The sequence below is a fragment of the Protopterus annectens genome, chromosome 7.part1, assembly GCF_019279795.1.
Source record: "Protopterus annectens isolate FY-2018-M chromosome 7.part1, PAN1.0, whole genome shotgun sequence".
Taxonomy (NCBI): Eukaryota; Metazoa; Chordata; order Ceratodontiformes; family Protopteridae; genus Protopterus; species Protopterus annectens.
The window spans coordinates 439,082,314-439,106,313 of NC_056740.1; the positions used below are offsets into that span (position 1 = coordinate 439,082,314).

At 36.2% G+C, this 24,000-nt stretch overlaps 1 protein-coding gene across 3 annotated transcripts in view; it reads right to left on the bottom strand.

Moving 5' to 3' along the window:
• The window catches only part of LOC122807544 (tetratricopeptide repeat protein 24-like), a 250,011-nt gene that overhangs the window by 87,677 nt on the left and 138,334 nt on the right, over positions 1-24,000 (bottom strand). The window lies entirely within an intron of this gene.

The following is a 24,000-nucleotide window of genomic DNA, read 5'->3' on the forward strand; positions in this document are numbered from 1 at the left end:
TTGCGATAATACGTAAGTACCAAGAAATGTGAGCACTGCAATTATAGCAAATACATCAAACTGGGGGATTATTTCATTATACCTAGTAATAAATTCCACTTGGAAGGGAGCTATAACTGTGAGGCTACAGGAGTAGTTTATGCTGCTTTATGTCAACTTTTTTTGTGTTTCTATATAGGCAAGATAGAATGAAAACTAAGAGAATGTATATAGAAACACGAATATCACATTAAGAGAAACAAAATGACTAATGCACTTTTTAAAATTATCCAGATGTACCCTGAACATTATTTTAAATTAAATGATAGTGAAAAAAGTAAGTAGAAATGTGAGGGGGGTGGGGTCCATGGACCCTTATGCATGAGAAGAAGGAATTATATTGGCAGACTTTGTTGAACACCTGCAACTGGCCAGGACTGAATGATCATTCCTCTGTTAGCTGTGTTTTGAAACTGAAAGCATTATTGAGATGAATTTTACAATAATATTTCTTTTTATTAGTAATTTATTAGTGTTTGCTGTTTATTCTTCATTCATTTTTTTAAAATTTTTTTTATTATTTAGTTCCTGTTCTCACCCCACCTGACACCCTCCTCTGTACCCCTTCCCTGCTCTATCCTACTTGTTATCCAATCACTATTTCTCCACTATTTCTATCCACCTTTCTCTGTAATTAAAACCAGCTAGCATCCTTCCCTTCTTAAGGCCTCATTCTTAATTATTTTCCTATTTCTGCCTTATAAAAATATATGTTCCACTTCTTTCTATCCCATACTATTGCAATTTTATATCTCCTAAGAATACTCCATAACAACATTCCCTCAATAAGTTTCTCCTCTTCCACTTTGTGGTTGCCTTGTTTTATTCCCATAAATGTATACATTTTAAACTTTTTTTTCACTCTTTAATTTAAAATCTAAGTATAATTGCCTTACTACCAATTTTTATTGTAAAATATTATATCATGATATTCTATTCATTTTTATCGTATAACTGCATTTGAACATTCTGTTATTTTTATTGAAAAACTGTTTTTGGAGCTTTTCTCCCCGGGCCTACATTGAAAACGGGCTCATTTTTTGGCCTAATGGACTTTCCCGGTAAAAAAAACTACAAATAAATAAATAAAATAAAGTATAAATTTAAATTAAATTATTACAAGGGTTTATAGTATTTTAGATCAGTTCTACTGAGATTTGTATACGTGAATTTAGTATATGTTTGAGGTTTTAGGGCTTGTCACTTTAAGTAAGACTTGTGATGTCACAATATTGCATGCCATGTGATCTGAGTTGGAGGGTTATTTAAACTGTGGATCTTATCTGTTTTTTATCTGATGAAGTCTTTTAATTCTATGGACGAAAACAATCATCACATTAACTTTAAATAAAGGACAATGGATTTGCAGCCTGCTTTCTTTGGGACCATAGCTGTTTGGTTTCTGTGTATGTACATAATGTCAGATCAGATGTGACATCTTAGGGGTAAGTGTTGCCGGGGGGGGGGGGCACAGTAATGTTACAGACAAGGATGGTGTGGGGCACAGATTACAGCAGGAGGGATGCATTTAGTTCCCTGACATAACATTTGTTAGAAACTTTGGTACTAATAGTCTGAGCACACACATACCTCTCAACCTCTTTGTGAAATAAACAGGAAAAAAAAACAAAGGCAGGTGGAAGTAAAGAACCAAAAATATAGACAAATTTTAAAGATTGCTGTTATAAACTTAGTTGTTAGAATTGCAGGCTTTGCATTAGCATGCATTTTATCAAGGATATGATATTTGAAACTCAAATGTCTGTCATTATTTAGTGGCATTATTTAGTATGATTCAAATAGTGCAAATAGCTGTCATGACTTTGTTACATTTTATCTATCCTCTGCACTGTTACTCTAGTTTTGTTACATGTACTTACGTCCCTATGGGTTGTCACACATTTGACTTTTATGTACCACTATATTAATGTATGCTTTTGTGTCAGGTTGCCTGGGTTGTAGCTGAAAAGGGTCTACTGACCAGCCTACCTGCCCAGTTAACAAACTGAAATAAAATAAACAGATAAAACATTTCAATTCTCAATATGTTTTCAGACAACAGCATATTTATGAAGAACAGAGTAAAATAAGAGGCAAAATTCTGGGCATTCTTCAAATCTCTGGAAATTTGAGAGGAATGAACTTATGTATCCAGTATTTACAGAAGGGCTGCCCACTGTATCTGTTAGGTAAAGAAAATGTATGCATTTTTTCAAATATGACCAGGTTCCAAAGGTCACATTCCAGAAGCAAGCTTTGTCTAAATCACTCCCATACTGGAACATATAGGCCTTCTCCTGCAGACAGCACTCAAAATAAAATCAGGCAAGTATTTTATTTAGACAGACCTGTGTGTGTTCCCAGAAGCCACTACAGAAGGAGATTCTCACTTTTATATTTATCCTTTTTATGTCTGAACAGCACTGGCTCCTCTTTTTATAGTCTATTGTAATTACCTTTCCCTGCTGAATACTTCTCAAGAAATTAAATTCATGATGATATCCCTCTTGGACTATTCAGAACACATTACCTCAGATCTCTACGGCTGATGTCACTTCTCCAGATGCATGGGTACAAATATTAGAAGATACATTTTCCCTCATGGAATTTGCAGCTAACATCTCGTGTTGCAACAAACCAGATTGAGAAAATTCCTTTGTTTTACAAACAGTGGCAAACAAACCTGGTGAATAATTTAAGTTTGTAAACACTCAACGACATGGAAAACATCTGTGATAAAAGGTGGATGACATCTGCATCTCTGTGTTATAATTCTCTGAGTAAATAACAAAGGATCAGCTTTTCACGTTCTATTAAGTATTTTGAATGAACAGCACACTACCTAAACCTGTCCATGTGTTAACAGTCCAACACCAGCAAACCAAACTTCATTTCTTTATTCCAACATTATAACAACAGTAAATGTACTTCTATAAAATCTACATAGTTTTCTACATAACTTCATTATTTTATGAATAGCTGATCCTGTTCTGTACTGGATATCTTTTTCAAGGTGGATTAAAGGAGTGTAGGAAAATATTCAGCAAGCAGTCATGGGGGACCATAAGATGTCATGCCAAAGATACCTTTAAGTAGACAAACTGAAAAAAAAATCTTGCCACCTTTGTCAAGCAATACTGCTCACCTCCCAAATTAAGACAGCGTTATAGGTAGCTCTGTCGTACTCTGTGTCTCCTGCAGTGGCAAGTTGTTCCATAGGCTGGGAATATGCTGCGGTAGAAACGTATCCCTCCAGTGAATTTTGTTCACATTTGGGTATAGATTTAGGGTCGTACTTTGGGTCTTTGTAGAGGCAGTGGTTTTGTGAAGAAATAGGTGGTTGATTAGGACTGGCTATTTTCTGGCTTGCAAAGCAAGACACAGGTCACATTGGGGCAGTGAGAAAGCCACTGAGCATAATGAGAGATGTGCTAATCTTTCAGGATAGTTGAAGGATTTAATACCTTTAATTTTCTTAATTAAAAAATCTCTGGGGCCTATCCAGCTGAGTGACATGTTTGGATTTCTACATTCCAAAGGGATATTTTATACAATGATAGATCTGATACAGGAAAAATAGAGAGGTAGGATGACTTCTTTGAATCTTGAAGATATTCCCATGATAATTAACTGGGCCAGACAAAAGCATTTTCTATCTATGATATAAAACATGATGGTCAAATGAGAAAGCTGTCCACATAAGTACATAGGTCTCTTAAAACCATGTATGTCTGATGTGGAGTAGCATTTATAACATATGAGATGAGGAGCAGTGTTTTTGATCAATGGTACTATGCTGAGGAGGGGGGAGCAGTGTTTTTGATCAATGGTACTATGCTGCATTTTTTTTTCGGATTTAACTTGAGACCATCCTCAGTACACCAAGTATGTGCATATTCCAGCCCTTGCTGGAGCTGGCTAGTATCAGTGGATGAGCAGATAACAGTATCCAGCTTGCAGTCATCAGCAAACTTGGTTAACTACACTTTTGGGATACTGGCTTGTATGACTCCAAAATAAATGGCAAACAAGAGGGAGCCTAGCATGGACCCCTGTAGTACCCCACTCTCTAAACTTTTATCTTTGTAAAATGCACCAGCAACTTCCACAGGCTGTGATGCATTTATTTAATAAATCATAGACAACATTTCTTTTTCTTCTTCTTTAGGGATTTCTGGTCTATGTAGCTACCTCTGTACCCTTCTCATTAACCTTGCTAAATGAGAGACAGGCATCTGTTAGCCATCTCCATATTGTGGCAGTTAGAGCAGTGTGTATTCTGGCTATATTTATATAATTAGTATAATAAACATTACAAACAGCAAAATGACAAAAAAAAAAAAAACAGTCTGACAGATGATTACATATTTTCACAGTAAGGGCCACTGAAGCTGCTATGTATTTATTAGTCTGATTCTGAACATATTTCTAAAAATGTGTATAAATATCTATCTTTCTATCTATCTGTGTCTACTTCATTTGACTGAAAACTCAAAATACTAATTCATTTGATTGAGTTTCATTGTAATGAAAGCTTACAATGCTGAATTTCAATATATTAAATTTTAAGCCATAGACATGATGTGTATTTCCCTTCACCTGTGATTTGCTTGTGACAAAAAAACACATTACTGTAACCTAAAGTGCTGCCTGTCAGAATACCGATAGTAGCATAGAAAGTAGTTAAGTGTTCCTAAGTATGGGTATGTCTGTTTACATTTTATGGGAAGTATCTAAAATAATATGGTGGATGTTTCGTGCACTCCTGGAAGTAGTGGCAGTGTGTACAGTACTGTAAGGTAAGTAAAAGGTGTATGCCCTTTTCCCCATTGTAGGGCGATGCTGGAGTGAGTATATATAGTTGGGGGTGTGGGGGGTATAGCCCCCTACCTAGTTTGGTTTTATATTGTCTGGTTTCTGTTAAGAGGGCAAGTAAGCAGTTTTTAAGCTGTGGAAAGAGTCAGTTGTTGGTGTTGTAAGTGTGCATGTCTATGGCTTAAAATTTAGTATTTTGAAAATCAGAATTGTAAGCTTTCAGTATACTAAGACTCAGTCAAATGAGTTTTCAGTATTTGAAAATTAAGTATTGTGGTCTCAGTCAAATGAAATTCAGCATTTTTAGTTTTCAGTCATGTGAAGTAGATCTATATATATATATATATATATATATATATATATATATATATATATATATATATATATTATGGTACTTACGTATTATCGCAACCAGATTTTCGCGGTTGCGAAATTCATATCATGGAATCAAAACGAGTGCAGGAAACACAGTAAGGTGTCATTGTAAGTCTTTATTGATGAATAATAACTTTGGATTATCTTCAGGAAGAAAAAAAATTGAAAAATTTCTCTTCCTGTTATGGGTGCATTACAAACGCACGCTGACATTGTCATGGTTGCTCTCTTATTGACGAAAGGATTTTTTTCAGTGTGTGGAAGGAATCTTGAGAAGGAAAACACAGACACAGGAATCATGCTCTTGGTAAACGTTTTTTCTCACAATTTGTAAACATCTGTAAAATAGCCCTTTCAATGAGAGAGTTGTAATAAGTAATGGTTTTCAAAAGGGAGACCGGATTATGTGGACAGCTGATTCAGGGGGGTGTTTTTCATGGAAGAAGTTCGCAGTACCGGTTTTGTTTTGTTTAGGGATGGTGGCATGTTCTGATAAATACGTATTGTACTTCACACTGATTATTGATTTTCTTAGCGCTGAGGTAAAAAGATATTGACGTATTGTATATATATATATATATATATATATATATATATATATATATATATATATATATATATATATATATATATATATATATGGGTCTACTTCAGAATGTTGACCATTCAGAATGCTGACTTTCATATGGCCGATACCATATGATCGACATTACGAAAGACCAACATCCTGAAATAGCACCATTTACCTACCTGTAAACACAGTAAAACTGTGTTATGCAGGGGGGAAAGCCCCCCTGCACCCACCACACTTTCTGCTATTTAAATATTCTCACTTTGAGATCGCACTACAATGCAGGAAAGGGGAATCTCCCAGTCCGCTATCATTTGTCGGCCTTTCAAATGTTTGCTCATATGGTGTTGGCTATATGAGTTTCGAACATTTGAAAGTTCAAACAAATGAAGGGCTCCCATATATATATATATATATATATATATATATATATATATATGTGTGTGTGTGTGTGTGTGTGTGTATGGGTCTACTGTAAATCAGTGAAAGCTGACATCTCAGAAACACAAATCATCAAGACGAGTTTGTCGAACATGCACATAATCGAATACTGACAACATCAAATTCTGGATCATCAAAACAACTCTCTGGATATATCTAACCAAGCTACCAACTAAAACTGTTACAATAAATCAAGTAAAACTTTCTGTTTGCGTACATTAATAAAGAACTCACCCAACACCGCAAACCTCCACTACTAAATCTTCCCATAACTCAATATGTTCTTAAAGGAACAAGACTCCAATAAATACTTAAAGTAGTACAATAACTGTATCTCACCCCCCCTTATTTAATATTCTCACTCCAGGGTTGCACTGCAGTGGGGCAGGGGCTATATTCCATTTTTGACCAAATGAACTTCGACCAAGTGATCTTTCAGTCAAGTGAGCTTTCAGTGAAGTGAAATGCCTGGAATCATTTTCGACTAAGTGTATTTCGACCAAATGTATGGAATCCATATATCTGTATAAAAAAAAAAAAAAATATATATATATATATATATATATATATATATATATATATATATGTTGGGCATCGTGCTGGCAACTCGGCACCATAAAAATCTACTGCCAATCATTAGCAAACCGGTGTTCCGCTGTGGCGACACCTAACCGGGAAAAGCCGAAAAGACAAACAACTATCATATAGTCCACAGTCAAAACAAATTCCTACTTTAAATGTCCACTAAAAACTTTGACTCAGAATGTCGAGAAGGTCAGAATGTCCGAACACACTACCTGTTGTGAATTTAACTTTACTTGACATCTGTACACAGCAGCCCGACACTAAATACTAAACATCACATGCCATGACCCCCCACACCCCCTGCAAATTATATATTCCAACTCCAAGATTGCACTACAGTGGGGAAAAGGGTAATTTTCCTGATCCCAACTGTACTGCGATCTCGAGTTACAAAATCAAACTCATATATGCAAATGCACTCTGCATTCCCTGTACCAGGATTCACACACATGAAGGTTCGACAACACAGGTTCAACCAACTGTAATTTGACAACCGGTAGTTGCTGAACCTTCACTCGCAATTGTGAAAGTAAACCATATATATATATATATATATATATATATATATATATATATATAGGTCCCTGTCATAAGATTGAAAACTCATAACACTGAATCCCATAAGGTCAAACCCATTTCACTGAAAACCCATAACACTGAAAAGTGTAGAACTGTATATACTGGTGTAGAATTTATGCAATGGTGTAATTTCTTATCATAGGAGTTGTTAGGGGAGTGAGTCTAGTACTGTATCTGTCACTTTCAATGGTCAGCATCATGTTGTACCCTCAGATCTGTAGATGCCCGTATTTCTCTTAAGCATGATTCACTGTGTGTGACATTTTTTCTTTTGTCAGTGGTTGTACGATCATGGATTTAGTATATATAAGTAAGGGTGGTGTGGGGGGATGCAGGGGAGCTTACCCCCTGAAAAAACATGTTTTTAGGATATATTTCATGTGGACAATGTTGTCTGTTATGAGTTTCAGTGATATGAATTTTCAGTGTTATGAACAATGGAGCAAAGTAAACCAACATCAAGTGTTTTTGAAGGGGGCAAGCCCCCTTGTACACCCCATGTAAGGGCTGCATTTTCCCTACCCCCTGCTAATAATATATACTAGCTGTGAGATTTGCAAAGTCCCTGGGGAAAGGGAATATTACCCTACCTCGGGAATGTCAATCTCATAACTTGTCAACTCCTTGCCTGTGTCGACCATTTGGCATTGATTATATTATAGTAACATTTGTTGAGCCAGTAACAATGGATCATCATTCTTCATCTTTGTCTGGGGTGGGCTTTACCACGGGTCCTATTAGGCAAGTCCTGCTCATGTTGAGTGAGCTCTAATTCGACCCTCAAAGAACTTGACAACAGAGTCACAGCAAAATCTGTTGCAGCCACCTCGTCAATAGGAAGCTACCCATAGCCGCCATCTTACATCTGTTAAATATCATAAACTCTCCTTTGGTATCTGAGGATGAAAATAAGGATAGTTAGATAGATATTTTGGTTAAGGACTGAATCCAACTTCTCTTTCCATAAAAAGGAAATTAAAGGGCAGAAGACAAAAAAACAACAACATCCTGTGATGAAACCCTGTGTATGAGGGAGAGCTCTTTAAAACTTGCAACTCAGACACTTACTTTGGTTAAGGTGAGTGCAGTCAAAACTGCTGTCTGCCAGGTAAGGAACTCGAACAGCACTGAGAATGCAAGCCTAAAGTGACATTTGGCCAACTGTTTTAAAGCACAGTTGAAGTTCCACTGGGGGAGAATACATCCTAGGTGTTTAGATGTATTATTTTCTTCATAAAGTGCCTTAAGCATAGGTCTAGCTGTCAATGATGACTTCTAAGGGGGAAAACTGAAAAGACAAAACACTGTATAAAATGATGGTAAACAGAGACAAGAACTAAGCAATTTAGTGGATAGAAAAGTAAAGAAAATGACACATGGAAGGGATTTAGAGACACTGTTCATAAAATATCAGAAATATCTTTCATCTAGATGAATAGGATTTCCTGATGGTAGGCCTTTTTGCCTCTTTGATAACTTATACAACCTCTCAAAGCTGTTTTTTTTTGCTTGAATTCTCACACTCAGATACATTTTATGTAGTGCTTTTGTGTCTGAAATTGCTGCATGTAAAAGAAAGAACAAAACCTTGATATGTACTTTGAAACATGTTGTACTCATTTTTGGAGTTTATGTGATCTTGGGATGAAAATATATCAGCAACGGGGAGGGAGAGAAAGCCCCCACCCCAGATGTAGGCTTTAGGAAAGTAAGATTGTTTTTACTGTGAGTTCTTTACCATTGTATTATGCTTCATTTTGTGTGGGGGTTAATATTTACTTGACTTTGGTTTTATTTTCATCTGCGGAACATTTGTATTTTGTATACAATTTGTAATTTACTTAGGGAAATAGAATGAGGCCTTTAGGTTGCAGGAAGTTATTTTCCATTTAAACATAGTGCAAGGTTTCAAATGCCTTACTGAGAATGAGAAACAACTTTCCTAATAATAGCCTAGCAGGACTTCAAGAAACATATTATGCAAATGAGACAAATCAGCATTATTTGCATTAACAGTTAGGCCTAGCGAATCCATAAAAGGAATGATGTTCTGGATATGGCTTCACAGTCACTCCTATGAATCCCCATGGATTAGGCTTCTACATTATTATCAATGTGGGTGGATATCCTTCAGCCTTTGGACTAACACTGCTGGAGTCAGACTTTTAGCAAATTCCCCATATATTATAGACCAGATAGGAGCACAGGAACCTGGAGATGCTCTTTCCCCACTAGAAACCCCAGAAACAGTTGATGGGGCAACTTGGGTAGAACACTAGGCACTGTAGTACATTTTCAGGTTCAGTCCAGGAGTCAAAACAAGAAAACAAAAAAAAAATCCAAAAGAATAGCAAAAAAGTAACAAACTGATTGTTAGATCAGGTAGAGTTTACCATTTATAACATGTTAAAATTTTGCCCAGTTATAATTAAATCATAAAGTTAAGAGACTTCAATCCAAACAGACCATAAATACACCGTTACAAAGAAATGCATCTGGAGCATTTCGCCATGGGCCTCCGCTGAAAACTGGCTTCATTCCAAGTCAGACTTTCCTGGTTAACAAATGGTAAATAAATAAATAAATAAATAAATAAATGCTTACTTGACACCTTTTGACTAAAATTAAAATTGCAAGTCTATTTACCAGCTTAAAAAAAACTTATTTTATATTAATTACAGTGATCATCATAGTATCCTTTGCAGACCATATTAATATATTTACAAAGTAATCACAGAAGTAAATCATATTTCAGTAATTTCAGAGACAATTATTATGGAATAAATGCTACATAAGTGCAGTTCATAAAATAGACCTTGCATAGGCCTAAAAATATAAGGTTATGCATATGTCTTCATTTTATATTTCATATTTTAAAGTAATTACAAAAACAGATACCTGTCTGTGTTCAGGTATCTCAGGAGGAGTTGTTAGATCAGGTATCATTTAAATGTACAAAAGTGCAGTACTCTCTTTGCATAAGTATAGAAATGCAGCCATATTAAAGTAGGCTTCACAGTCTGCATACAGTTTCAGTAAATGCACTTTCAGTCAGTAAAAATAACGTTCAGTCAAGATTACTGATAAAAACAGAATGTTCTATATATTTGAACAGAAACACATTTTATTTGTATGCTACAAGAAACAAAATAAAAAAAAACACACCAATGTAGGCTTTAAAAATTGACTCTATTTTAATAAAATTAACAAAACAGACATTGAGCACTTTCATCTCTCACTCAGGGGACTTCATCAGTTTATTTTATATTTGCACTGCACTATTGATTTAGTTTTTAGTTGTATGCTACAAGGCTTGGGAACCAAGGCTAAAGAGGCGTGTAGATAATTACAGGTTTTTGGTATTATTAGCCAATACGTCAGACACATTTAGTTAATTTAGTTAATTTGGACTGATATGCAGAAAAGTCTTTGCAGTACACATACTATAGTATGAGTGCAGATGTCAGGTCAAATATCCAGCATTCCAGAATATTCCAGAATTTATATAGACTGTTTCAGTTTATCAGCACTGTTATTGGAGACAGTATTTGGATATTGCTGAAGTCTACCTTCACTCTACATAATAAAACATTCTTAACCAAACTAGAATGCATGCAGACTTTTATTCTGAAAGGCATAAGAAAACTTGGCGCATAAAGGAGAGACTGGCATCTGTTCAGCACATTTCTGGTTAATTAACAAATAAAGACATTCATTCCAGTCTCTTCCAGTCATTCCAGTTCAATCCAATATTCTATAGTCATATTAATTCTTTCACAGGTAATGGATGCCATGAGACAAATGTTATTACATGAATTGTAGGAGTCATACTTATTAACATGCTATGCATGTGACACTGCATGATTAGAGTATCCACCATGTTCTGTTGCACAAGTGAGGATCTAAGGCTTGCAGCATTTTTATCCAACACTTCTTCACCGGGACATACTTTTAGTTAGAGTCTGGAGGGGAATCATTCTTTATGGATGCTTTTTTTGGTATTGGATAGGATTTTGAAAAATATGTTTTTTTAAAGAAGACAGGACTCCTTCTTTGACTTCTTAGTTTTTTTCTCTCTCAGAAGCAGCCAAGCATTGATAAAAGGAACATGGATAGTAATGTCTTCAGAATCAGTTGATATAAAGGCCTGGACAAAGACTCCATCCAGTAACACCCTCCATACCATTCCAGTCACACTTCTCATCAAATTGCATTTCTGACCTTGACAAGTTTTGCAGTTCATCCTGAACCATTTTCCACTTACTTATAGTTGGAAAAGAGAGGGTGGAGAGAGATTAAATAGTTTTCCATCTTAAAGGTACAAGAGACCAATGTGTTGTTTGTTGAAGTTAACTCTGTCTGAACGGAATGTTCCAGAAATAGAGGGCTTTTGATTCAGAGAATCAGTCTCCTAAGTCTTTTTACTGAATGACCCTTTCATTATGACCTGACAGAAAGCTCTGTTATTATTGAATGGAACCTTTCAACTGCGAACCCAAAAAATATCAGCTTGAGTCTGTTTAGTTTTCTCTTTAGGTTTTAACTCTTTTAGGAAGGCATCTGCATTTTTCACAAAAAGTAAGCCTAAAACTGCTGAATCCTACACTAAGGCACTGTACGCGCACATCCACTCATGCATGAATCGTGCCATCCCAAATAGAACCAAAATGCTCTCATCCAAAAAAAGGAAGCCAATCTGGTGGTCCCCTGCCATAAACAAACTTTACAACAAAAGGAAGAAACTTTTGCAGAAAAGAGGAAATTCCCAGGATGCAAAAAACTCACTTACTAGCCTCAGTAAGAAACTGAGATGCCTCATAAAATCCTCCAAAGCTAGTTACGAAAATAAAATTGCCAAAGATTCCAAAGACAACCACAAAGCATTCTATAACTATGTCAAGAATCTAAATGGCAATGCTCAGATCTGCTCTGAGCTAAAACAGAATGGCATTAAATATACTGATCCAAAGGATATTGCCAATATCCTGGCAGATCGATTCAGTGCCAACTTCACCCCACTCTCACCCCCTAAATGGCCCATCTCAATACCGGACGATTGCCAAATTCCAGTAATAACGGCCACACAGGTACAAAACACACTCTCTAAAGCCAAGAATACAGCATCCATGGGACCAGATGACATCCCGGGCTGTGTACTACATGAACTACAATATGAACTGGCACCTCACCTAAGTGTCATGTTTAATCATAGCCTCACCTCAGGTTTCGTGCCCACTGAGTGGCGCAGAGCTACAGTTATCCCAATCCACAAGGGGGAATCCACCTTGGATCCCAGAAACTACCGTCCCATCAGTCTGACAAGCCTTATCTGCAAGGCCATGGAGCGTATTATCATGGAACTTATAAACAAAGACATTGGCAACCTTCAAACACTGGACCCCATCCAGTTTGGGTTTGTGAAGGGCCGATCTTGTCTCCTGAACCTGATTGACTTCTTTGAATCAGTCTCCAGAGCCATGGACAAGGGTAAGGTGGTCCACACAGCCTATCTAGACCTTGCCAAGGCCTTTGACACCATCCCCCACTCTGGAATCATAGATAAACTTACTAAGTTGGGCATTAATCCCTATGTCATCCAATGGGTTGCTAAATGGCTTACTGATAGAACCCACACTGTAAAAGTAGCCGACTCCAAATCCAGCTCCAGACAAGTGACAAGTGGAGTACCTCAGGGTTCAGTCCTGGGGCCGCTCTTGTTTGGCATCTACTTCTCTGAAGTACAGGTCAACACTAAGGGACTCTGGCTAACAAAGTTTGCAGATGACTGCAAACTGGGAGCCATTATTGAATCCCAAATGATGTGGATACTCTACAAAAGGGCCTTACAGAAACAGATGCTTGGTGCCAGAGCCATGGGCTCAAGCTCAATGCCAAGAAATGTATTGTTATCCCTTTGGGAAAAACATGTATCCATGAATTACCATATAGGTGGCAGTACACTAAACACAGAAAGTGTGATAAGAGACTTAGGGACACAGGTGGACAGTGGTCTCACCTTCGATAACCACATCGCCACAACAGTCAGGAAATCCTTCTATGTGGCACACCTCATCACGAAGGGCTTTTCATCCAGAAAAAAAGAGGTCATTGTCCCACTGTACTCATCCCTCATTAGACCCATTATAGAATACAACGCCCCATTTGGTATGTACCTCTCAAGACATCTGCAACAACTGGAAAGGCCTCAGAAATGCCTCACTAAAAGAATCGCAGGCCTAAAGCAAATGCCCTACGCTGACCACCTTAAAAAACTCCAGCTATACTCTGTCGCATATCGTCTACTCAGAGGCGATCTCTGCTTAACATACAAGGCCATGTCAAACCCAGAGCTGTTGGACATGCTACACTTAAAGAAATCCCAATCCCGCAGAGCTACACACTCCAGGGATCTAAACCTTGTCATCACAATAAACAAAACATGCTGGAGGGATAGGTTCCTGACCCAGAGACTCCCCAGACTCTGGAATAGATTGCCCATACATGTCAAGCAGAGTGCCTCTTTGGCCCTCTTCAAGAGGAACCTTGACGATTGGATGGGAGAAAGGAAATTCACCCCAGGGATCACGTCAGTCGCCCTGCTAGACAGGGGTCCAGGAAAGTAAATAATGTGGGAAGAAATAGCCAGGGAATTGTTATGGCTAGGCTTGTATAGGCCCTAGGGCTGATAGCCTAGTACCAACCCATGAACCTATGAACCTATGAACCATATGAAGATTGATAAGCTTTATAATTATATTATGAGTATATAACTGCTTTTCTACTCAAGTCTACTTCCCAGATGGGTCTATATCACATCAGCGAATGCTAAAAATAGTATATATTTATTTACTTAAAACACATGTAACATAAGTATGTATTCCAGAAATAATGTTCAGTTAAATGTAGTTTGAAAACAGCAAATCATAATTTTAGAGTAAGAATCCCACTATAAGGCTATAGTCTTGTTAAAAGAGATTAAAAAGTAATGAAACCAATCAATCAATATCGGATTGTTTCCAGTATTTAAATATTGTCATAAGTAATGAAGCAACAGTCACTCTCACTCTGTGATTATGCCAACAATAGAACCTATAGGTAACAAGGTAAACAGCTGAAAATGTATATACAATGTACCAGGCAAGGGCAGTCTAGGAGACTAATAGATTCAGTTGTTCTAACTCAGATAACCTTCAAACACCTACAAGACCATATGTAAATAATCAGCTTCTTGAGTACCACATTGCCAACATTGGGCACTCTTTAAAAAGTACCTTCAAAAAAGATGTTTATAATAAAGACCCAACAAGATGCTCCTCATATATGCCCATTTCACTACTTAATGTTGACTACAAGATGTTTATGAATATATTTGCAGACAGACTAAAGACAGTTCTTCCAAACATAATTGAAGAAGATCAAACAGGCTTTATTACAAACAGAAATACTTTTGACATCATAAGAAGACCCTTAGCTTTAATTGATTATGCAAGTAAAAATAAGAAAGACCTGACATTAATAAGCATTGACATAAATTCAGCATTTGTTTTCTGTAAACTGGGACTATTTGTTCATCTTACTAAAATGCACAAATTTCTTTGATACATTTGTAAATTTGATTGAACATTTATATAAAGGAACATTAGCCTACATAAAAATTGGCACATACGTGTGTCAAAATGTACCTATATTAAAAGGTACTAAACATGGCTGGCTACTCTCCCCTTTATTAGTTACCTTAATAATGGAACCCTGGGATAACTTAATTAGAAACAACAGTGATATAAAAGGATTTAAAATAAATGATGATACATCATCAAAAATTCAGCTTTTTGCTGATGATGTTCTAATTACATCTATAGGAAACAATTCTTTTCTAGCATCATTATTTAACTTAATGGTAGATTTCAAAAAAAAATCTCAGGCCTGGTATTTAATGAAGAAAAAACAAAAAATTTACCTATACACTCAGGGAAAAATATTCTAAGTAGAGTTTACCATAAGTACAAACCTAAATCAGATCAAATAACTTATTTAGGTATTATTTTAGCAAAAGACATTAAGTCTATTATTCATCTTAACTATAGTAAAAGTCTTGAAAACATACAAACACTTTTTAAAAGTTGGAATAATATCTTTTTTTCCATGGAGGAAAGCCTTACAATAATTAAAATAATTATATTTCTGAAAATACTTTATTTAATTCAATCAATATTACTTCCATCTTCTAAAACAATCATTAAAAATTAAACTCTTTAATGTTAAAATTCTTCTGGGCTCCTTATAGACCCAGAGTGGCTTTAAGGACACACATAAATAATTGGTCTAAAGGAGGCATAGCCTTTCCTGACTTTGATTTATATTCCATCTCCTCTATTATCAAGACTAGATCACTACTATTAGATCATTCATACTCCATGAAATGGAAGAAATATTAGGAATTAATTAGCATGGAATTAATCACTACACCACTAACATACCAAGCCGTTATTATAAATAATCCCATGTTATGGATTCTCAAGGATTTCTGTTCCATCCCTATTACACCGAGCTATTCATCTAATTACTCATTAAATATCATTATTACATTCCGAAACATTATATATAAACATCCCAAGTATAAGGAATGGATCTTCATTCTATATCATATAGCACACACACAAGGTATTCTTTTATCATCTAACCCAGATAAAATATTATTATTTAGACAGAATAAATTAATATAGTGGTATCAGATGCTGCTAGATATTAAGTTAAAAACTTAGATTTTTTTTTTAATCCAAGAATTTGAATTGGATGAAACCTGCTGGTTGGAACAACATCTCTCTAATAAACTCGATTTAATATCATCGACAGCTAAAAAAATCCATCCCAATCCTGATAGATTACATGGTACTAAATTTACAGCAGAGGGTTTCACATAAAGGTAAACTTTCTCACATTCACAAAATTATTAGAGATGAAACCTTCAGCTGTCCAGAAAATTCCTGGAATTATTTCTACTCCATCAAAAGTGAACCACCAAAACAACAAGATAAGGAGTATATACTGGAATCAGCTTCTAAAACAACCTCTTCTATTAAATGGAAACTTTATACCTGGAAATACTTACACAGGTCCTTCTATACTCCTCTAATAATGAGCAAAATTAATAAAAAAGACAATTTGTGTAAGAGGTGTACTTTAGTGATAAACGCTGATTGGGCACATATGTTCTATGACTGTATAAAATCGAATGATTATTGGATATCTATTAATAACTTTTTACAGGCACTTTTTACAGACAGTTTCACAATTTCTAAATCACTAATCCTCTTCAATACCCCCATACCTAAATGTGTTAAAAAAGGTTAAACTTCCCTTATTATGGTCAATTCTAGCTGTGGCCAGAAAGGTTATTACTAGAAATTGGATCTCAGATTCCCCTCCTTCTTTTATTGAATTTAAAAATGTTCTAATTGATATATGTCAAATGGAACTAATGACCATTGAATCAAGAACTTGTAGGAAAACATCTTGCTACAATATGTGGGCTACTTTACAAAGATTGTTAGAAAAAGATTTTGACTCTAAATTTCAAATTTTTGTATGTTGATGTAATCTAAACGTGGATGTCTTTGTAAATACTTTAGTTATTAACTACTTGTATAAATTATTAAGTTCTACTGGTTATTTGTTAAAATCAATAAACATGTTTAAAAAAAGATGTTTACCTTAAAATGTCTCTAAAAATCACAATATAGAGACTATATATCATTCATTCACTATATACAGTGCATGCCACCCTTACACAAGCCCATTAATGCCATTATCAAATAAAGTGCTTAAAAAGTCATAAACACAAGGTTGTTAATATTCACATTTTAAGGGATCATAACAGGCAAAAACAAAAAATATATATATTTTTTGTTATCGTGCCAAGAATTTCTACACTATCAGAATTTGACAGCAGAAAGATAACTACTTATTACTAATTGTATTTATTTTTTTCTTAAATTGAAAATCTTTATGGGGATAGATGTGTTGACATGATCTTGTTTTCTTGGAAAACAGCTTATTGCCCATAATGCACTGGGAGAGTAGAGCTGATGAGATTACAATGCCCTTGTCTATCTTGTTAGATTACAAGTCCATTCAGAATGGTAGCAGTGAAGTGAAAATACTGTTAAGTTTGAGAATCCACAGTAAAAAGGTCAGTGATTTTTTGCAGTGTCTCTTACATATTTGTTTCCTATGTATGCTACACCATCAGTGAAAAGTTCTGAAAAAGGATAAATAAATAAGAAAGATTATATAGTCTGCTTAAAAGTGATATTTTGTGAGTTTCAGGTATTTCCTTCCTTCCATAAATCAGCCAGAGTGTTATATTTCATGGCTTGCAAAGCTCACTAATTAATGAAGTTGATGTCAATGGTTATCATGTTTATTTACTTTCTGACTGAAAAGGCTTTAATAGGTTTATGGCCCTAGAGAAGCGAAAGAATGCAATTTTACATGACAACACAAACTCAGAATTCTGAGTACTGAGCCTGTATAGCTTTATGAATTCAGTAGGACTGAAATTAAAAAAAAAAGCTACAGGTATCTTGCTGTGTGTGTTTTTCTTTAGCCTATCCATCCAACTTGTTCTGTTGATGTTGTGGAAGACGTTTAGATCCCTAGACCAGGTATTACAGATGACATTTGACTTCCTATGTGCAGTAAGTCCATCAGTAATGAGTTGGAGGATGCCTTGCATGCCAGACACAGGTCAACCCTTAGCAGTCTGTAGGATACCGAGTATAGTCACAGGAATTTGAGTTGGTCCATGTAGGACATGCTGTTTAGGCCTTGTATCCTTCTTGTAAGGTAGCTTTGTAGGTGTTCCAATTGCTGCTTGCATCTGGACAGATACATGCCAAAGGGGGCATTATATTCAATGATTGGCCTAATGAGGGCTAAGTAAATGGGGACAGTGGCATTCCTAGAGCTAGACACTGTCCTTTTGTTTATAAACTGTGCACCACAGAATGACTTTGTTACAACAATAGACACATGTTGGTCAAAAGTTAGGTCACTGTCCACACAAGTTTCTAAATCCCAAACAGCTGGATCAACTGTTAGGGTGTATTGTCAATTTGGTAGTTTCCTGGGGCAGACGACTACACAAAGGATACAATAATGCATTTTTTTGCATTTAGTTTCAGATGATGATTTTGATACTAGTTATTTATTTGAGACAAACTTTCTTGTAGGATTGCTAAGTCATTTGAGGATTCAGTAACTGCTCCTAGCTTGCAGTTATCTGCAAACTTAGTTAGCTAATGCCCTTCAGCACTGGCCTTTACCTCAGAAAAGTAGATGCCAGACAGGAGAGGTTCCAGCACAAAACCCCGGGGACTTGCCTGGGGACTGGTCACTTTGTGGAGGTAACTTCCTCTATTCTGATTACCTGTACCCTATCTGTGAGCCAGCTGGCAATCTAGTGGGTAACACAGGCGTTTATTCACAGTTTATTTAGCTTTTCTACTATGCCTGATTGGGGAATTTTGTCAAAAGCTTTGGCAAGGTTGAGGTACATGGTATTTATCTTTTTGCCTTCATCCATTGCTTTGATGACCTTTTCAAAGAACTCCACCAGGTTGAGTAAGCACTACCTGCCCTTGATGAATCCAAACTGAGATGGGTGTGGGGTTTGGAGGTTCCCTATTTCCTGACTGATTAATTCCATTATAATGTTTTCCGTGGATTTACATATGAGGTTGGGCAGACTTATGGGTCTGCAATTGTCTGAGTCTGTGGAAGGTCCTCCCTTATGCAGGGGAATGACTGTAGCTGTTCTCCGTTTGCTTGGTACAAAACCTGTATGGAGACTGAGATTGAACAGTGTTTTTAGGAGTGTGGCTAAATCATGCTTTATGCTATATAAGAGCATCCAGGGATATTGTCAGGTTCCATAGATGGATTTTTATCTTTTGATAGCACTTTTAGAACTTGGTTTTGTCTGATAGCTGGATGTGAGCCAGTTTCAGGTATATCTTGAGGGACAGATGGAGATGACAGAGGGATAAAGTTAGACCTAGATTTATCGGCCAGTAGGTTAGCTATATCTTCAGTCTCCATGTAGGTAACATTATTCACAATCAGCTCAGTGCATTGCGTTTTTGAGATTATGAATATAACTAAAAAATCCCTTGTAATTATCTTTGGCTTGGGTAGCTCTTTCAGCCCCAAACTTGGCTTTGGTGGATTTTATTAAGCTCTTGATTTGTTAGTTTATTTTAATGACAAGGGCATTAACACTCTGAGAATTAAGCTTCTTAATTTTTTGTCAGAATTCTTTTCCTTTTATTATAAAGCTTGTAGATATTATAGTTCCACCATGTGGCTTTCTTTCTGGGGTTTTCCATGCTCTTGTTCCTATGGGGTACAGCTGCATCTATGCGCCTGTTTACATACTATGTTAACATGGCATTATGCTATTATTTATGGGTTATAAAGCTCTGCAGGCTGCAAGAATTTACAAGCTCAACTGTCATTTATAGTTGCATTCCCCCAGTGCAACATAAACCCAGTACTCCATCGCTTAGTTCTGTGTGTTATGTGCATCTCCAAAGTAATGTATAATTTAAACATATGGCATATGTGCTAATTAAAGCAATGGTTATAGATAGAAGTAGGGCAATTCATATTTTAACAATTAGTTAATAGGCATGCAGTCTAGGATACCATTAAGGAGGCTAGCCCAAATTCCCAAAGCATTGTCTGGTTAAGTGACTTATTCAAGGTCACACCGAAGGCAGATGATGCTGGAAAGATTCAAACCCTGTAACCTTGGTAAGGGAACCAATTCATTAACAGGCCAGAGTTTTAGCCTTCTGTGCCAGCTGCCAGAAATTATATCAGTACACACATGGGAGGGTGACGTGAACCCACAGGATTACCACAATGTAAATGCACATCCCTAACATCTTGAGCCCCCTACCCAGGCATTACTTATTATTGAGCTTGTCACTATTTAAAAGAAGCAGGAAAAATTATCTGTTACGCAAACCTCTGCATGAAGTAAGGCAGTTCATTTAATACTAAATAACTGTTACTGTGCTGAGATGTTTGTGTTAGTAACAAAAATGCATTTCAAGGTATGTTCTTGGACATTTTTAAAGATACTATGATTTGTGTATACTTGGGATTCATAAACATACTGTCCGGTTTATTGAGAAATTGCTGTGAAAAGGAAACAGACACAACAATAACTTCAATTCTAAAATTTCAATAGTGGCCATCTTTGCATTTCCATTCTTAGAAGACTCGGTGGTACAGTGGTAGTGTTGTTGCCTCACAGCAAGAGGTTCTCCTGTTCAATTCTCAGCTGGAGTGCCTTCTGTGTGAAGTCTGCATGTCCTCCCCACAGTCAATTGGCCTCTGAAAGACATGGGTGTGCCTTCGCTGAAGGTTGGGCATCAGGCTGGCAACTCAGCACCATAAAAATCTACTGCTAATTATTAGCGGACCAGAGTTCCACTGTGGCAACCCCTAACCGGGAAAAGTCAAACAATTGCATTTCCATTCTTAAGCTCTATTCCTGATAACAGTTCTAAAAATATAAGACTAAGACCCTTAATTTAAATATCCCAGGTTTAAAATAATAATTTTCATTTAATTTTAAAACATTTAGTTATGTTTAGATGGAGGACTGCATTGTTCTTAGCATCTTTTATAAATATGGTTGTAATTATACAGTTTGACCACGTGGTGGCAGTAGAAGATCAAAACATGTTTCACTTTCTTGCATTAATCAGTGAACACTGTTCTATGGTCTTGGATCCAATTCAAAAAGTAAAAAAGTCACACAGACAAACCAGCTAGTAAAAACTACAAGTAAAACCTAGCTGTAAATCTCCTGTAATAGAGGACCATGGGATATATGCAAATGACCCCTTAAGGACGTCGTGTTTCAGCTATATAGCTTCTGAATGTCCATGACTTTTTACTTTTTCTTTTTAAGTCTTTAAAGCAATAAAGAAATAAAGCATGAAAGGTGACGTCAAAGTAATGAGCTCGATTTTAAATTATTTAAAAACTATTATCTTTCTGGTTTTATCCAATGAAGTCTTTGTTTTTAAACAAAAGAACTCATTACAAATTTAGTGGTTTGCAGTATTTTAGTGGTTTATTTCTGAAATCTGTAAGAGTCACGGCAAATCATTCACTGACATTTATAATGAGGATTCTCAAACTTTGCAGTATTTCTTACTACTTCTCTTGTAAGTGAATGGTAATATGTGACCTGACAGCAGAAACTAGGGCATTATAAGCTTGTTAGCTGTGCTATCTCAGTGCATTGTGGGTAAGAAGGTTTCTAAGGAAACAAGATGACATCAGGATATCTGCCCTTATGAGGATATCCAGTGTTACAAAAAATAAAATTAGTTATAAGTAGTTATTTTGCTGCTGGCGGGTCTGGCCTATGTGTAACACAATGAAAAGTTAAAAATATGTTTTTTTTTTCAGTTTCTTTCTGTAATTACCTTTAAGTTAAACTTTTCTATGGCCAGGGAGTTTGTGATATTAGTGTCAATGGCCAAACATATCACCTACTCACCTTTGCTGCAGAAGGCTATGGGTTCTATTCCCAAACTAGGCAGATTGATGGCTGCTTATTGCCTGAGTGTGTTGTCCATCAGATGAGACATTGACTAACTAACCAAGTCAACAAAAATGATAAGTAAAATTATTTCGGATGTGTTTTAGGTTATATGGAAATGTATATAAAGAAGATGAATTTTCTTAAATAATTCCATTTTCCATGCCTGTTTTGACATTGTAAACTGCTTCTTGAACTAAGTGTGGTAGCATATTCTTGCATCTGTAAATATGTATGTGTATATATATATATATATATATATATATATATATATTTGTTTTTAGCATATTGCTGTATCTGTAATAAGTTTTGTTAGTCTCTTTTGTGATCCTATTCACTCAGTCTGTGCCGGCAAATGATCCAGAATACCACAGTAAACAAACTATATATAAATATAAACTATTCTCTCTTTCTTTTAATGAAATATCATAAAGAAGTATGTAAGTGTAGATGGTGTGCTATACATTGTCAACAAAGAGCAGGTATGGATTAAAAGCATATTTATAAACAGAAAGAAGTCAAATTAAATAACTTAACTAGAGTTTTTTTTTCATGTGGAATGGAAAATGGCAGGGAAATCAATGTGCTCTATACAGAAGCAGCCTTTATGTGAAATAGAAATGAGTAAGTGCTTTAAGGAAATACGTAACAGGAGTATTTGAAAATGAAAATATATTTGCATTTTGAGTGACTTTTATGTGGACCATGAATTGATTTTTTTTTAATAGAATGAGTAAAGGTAATAAGAAATGAAAACAAGTATGAGGTAGAGGATGAAGAAATGTGTCTGAAGAAGAAATGTGTCAGGATAATGAAGATGAGGTATGATTTACTGCTGAGTGGCAATATGCTGATGGACTAGTGGGAGATTCTGAATAATAAATAGCTTTTGGGGCTGTTATAACTTGTGAAATCATGGAATGGATGGTACAAATTAAAACACAGGAAATACAGATATCTACTTGGTGGGGCTTGCCTGTACTCATAAAGCTGTCAAGCACCAAGGTTTATTTTTGCCTGCATAGTTTAGAGGTGGCAGGTTGATACAGTTAATAGAAATTCATTCATAAATCCATTCATTCATTCATTCATTCATTCATTCATTCATTCGTTTTCCAGTACCCTCATTATCCTATTCAGGACTGTAGGGGAGCAAAGTCCATCCCAAAAAGCAAAGGACATATGGCAGAGAAAGAATCCTGCATATGATTCCAGACCATCACAAGGGAATAGAGGTTTGAAGTGTAGAAACAAGGGCTGAATGGCACAGTAGTGCACTGAGAAGCACTGCTGACCTTTACAACCGAAGGGTCTCTATTGTGAGTCTTGACTGGGATGTGTGGACCCCCTGCCTGCATCCACATGGGTTTTCTCTGAGTGCTGTGGTTTTCTGTCACCAACTAAGACATGCAGTAGGTGAATTTCATTCCTCAAATTGTCTCCAGGTGAGTATGTATTGTGTGAGTGACTGAGGATGTACATTCTGCAACTAGGGTTGGCACACTCTCAGATGCCAAAAATGGAAACATTTTTTTATGGCAATGTGAAATTTTCCAGGATAAAACCATATCCATGGTCAGTTCACAAAGTACTTCATTTCTTGCTAAAGTAAACACTCACTCTTACAAAACGTCGGTTGTTTTGCATGTTTTGACAAGAATGGATGGATAAATGGATGTACATATGGATGGCCTGGATGGTTGAGTGGATGGATGGATAGTTGGATGGATGAATGGATGTACATATGGATGGCCTGGATGGTTGAGTGGATGGATGGATAGTTGGATGGATGAATGGATGTACATATGGATGGCCTGGATTGTTGAGTGGATGGATGGATAGTTGGATGGATGAATGGATGTACATATGGATGGCCTGGATGGTTGAGTGGATGGATGGATAGTTGGATGGATGAATGTATGTACATATGGATGGCCTGGATGGTTGAGTGGATGGATGGATAGTTGGATGG